Source organism: Barbus barbus, assembly GCF_936440315.1.
Source record: "Barbus barbus genome assembly, chromosome: 23".
Classification (NCBI taxonomy): domain Eukaryota; kingdom Metazoa; phylum Chordata; class Actinopteri; order Cypriniformes; family Cyprinidae; genus Barbus; species Barbus barbus.
The window spans coordinates 12,276,748-12,279,231 of NC_136751.1; positions in this window are offsets into that span (position 1 = coordinate 12,276,748).

Sequence of the window (2,484 nt, forward strand, 5' to 3'; positions counted from 1 at the left end):
TTGACAAATAAAACAATACGACTATTTATCAAACAGCAACAATACAACAACAACAACACACACATATACATATATATATATATATATATATATATATATATATATATGTGTGTGTGTGTATTTGTTGTTGTTGTTGTTGTTGTATTGTTGCTGTTGTTTTGCATGTCCTCACCTGAGAGGAAACAGGTGTCTCCAAAACATGAAAAAATGCAAATAAGAAACCCTTCAATTAAAGCCTATTTGGAAGATACACCATTTTAGTGTCATAAACATCCGGGGGTCAAAATTGTAAACATCACAAGGAATGAACAAAATACATGATGCAACTGACTGTTAAATGAGCTGTGATAATTGAATTGTTTACGGGTGGTTTCTGAACTGTCACAAGTATGATTTACAATACAAATTCTCAATGTGGTGCATATAATAAAAAATAAAAACGAAAGTTTAAATATTCTATATGGTCATATTGTGGAAGAAGAGAATAGTAGTTGACGTAAAGCAATGTCAGCAGTTTCCTTTAAAATTTTCTGCAATTTAATATAAAACTATTCTGAGCATCATTTTCTTTAAGTACTACACATATAGTTTTACATGCACATGTAATTTGAACTACTATCAAGAGATTACATTGGATATATTTGTATACTTAATAATAATAATAATTAGGTGTTTTAGGTGTCAGAAACGGTAACAAGGTCAAAATATTTAAAATATTCACCTCGACTGAAGGATAATATAGAAATAAATTAATCTTGATTTTTCTTGATCTTGCTGACAAATGTCAATTTCATGTTGAGATACACCATCACATGCAGAATTTTTTTGAACAGGTTTGGGATATCTAATCGGCAGGCCCTCAGTTATGTTTCACTGAACATAGAATATAAAAAGAATAGCAGAGTATACAAAACAAATAGGCCAAGTTTTACAGACAGGGTTTAAGATTAAGCCATAGGCCATAGATCAATTAGGACATTTAAGTAACTTTTATAAATGTGCCTTAGATAAAAAAAAAAAAAAAAAACACTACAAATGTGCATCTTGAGACAAAACAATGAAACTGTGTTTATTCAAGTCACTTGTAAGTAAAGATTTCCTCTTATTGAACAGAGTTCACCTGTTTACGTTCCTCAATGTCATTGATCAAGATGGATTGACAAGTTTGCTCCACAGGCTTAGCTCAAAGAACTTAAACTGACAAGAAGTGAAAGCCAATAGAACATTCCATTGCAACAGCAGTGCCCAGCAGCAGCCCTACGCTTCCGCCATTTTGGAGTGAAGGGACTCGGTAGTCCACTGGCTTTTTGCTGTCGCTTGCAAATATCTGCAGCTTTGTTTAAAAAAAAATTATATTAAAGGTGCAATAGGAGATCTCGGAAAATGCTAACTTTAGCCTGATAGCACTGAAAAGATCAGAGTATGAAAAGACAATGCAGAAAAGCTGAGCGGATGTGACAGAAGGCAAAACTAGAAATTCACTAAAGGATCTATAAAAACAGCCTTCATGCTTTCAATGCTGAACTAGCAACAGCTAGACAGACCTTCTTCTCAAATCTTAGAAACAGTAACTTAAACAGCACTCACACTATTTTTGCTACTGTTGAGAGACTAACCCCCCAAATCAGATTCCCAGTGAAATGCTTTCCGATAGCAAATGCAATGAGTTTGCTTCCTTCTTTTCTGAGAAGTTCAATAATATAGATTGGCACATCTTCCAGTTATGCAGAGGCCACAAAGGTTAGACCGCAATTTCAAAAAGAAGTAAATATGTCTGTTTTTGAAGCAACTGATAGCAAAATTTTGGAAGAAATAGTACAGCACCTTAAATCGTCAACCTGCTATCTTGACACACTTCCCTCATCGCTTTTCAAAAGTGTGTACGAACAAGCGCCGTAGTGTCCTGTGGACCAAGGCTCATTTTCAATGGACTGTTTCAAAGTGGAAAAGTGTTCTATGGTCAGATGAGTCCAAATTTGAGATTCTTATTGGAAATCATGGACGCTGTGTCCTCCGGGTTAATTCAGTTCAAAAGCCAGCATCTCTGATGGTATGGGGGTGCATAAGTCTGGTATGGGCAGCTTGCATGTTTTGGAAGGCACTATGAATTCTGAAAGGTATATAAAGGTTTTAGAGCAATATATGCTCCCCTCCAGGCGACGTCTATTTCAGCAGGACAATGCAAAACCACATGTTGCAGCTATTACAACAGCATGGCTTCGTGGTAGAAGAGTCCTGGTTCTGAATTGGCCTGCCTGCAGTCCAGATCTTTCACCTATAGAGAACATTTGGCGCATCATTAAACGAAAAATAAGTAAAAGATGACCATGAACTCTTCAGCAGCTGGAAACCTATATCAGGCAAGAATGAGACCAAATTCCAACACCAAAACTCCAGAAACTCATAACCTCGATGCCCAGACATCTTCAAACTGTTTTGAAAATAAGATGAGATGCTACACCATGGTAAACATGACCCTGTCCC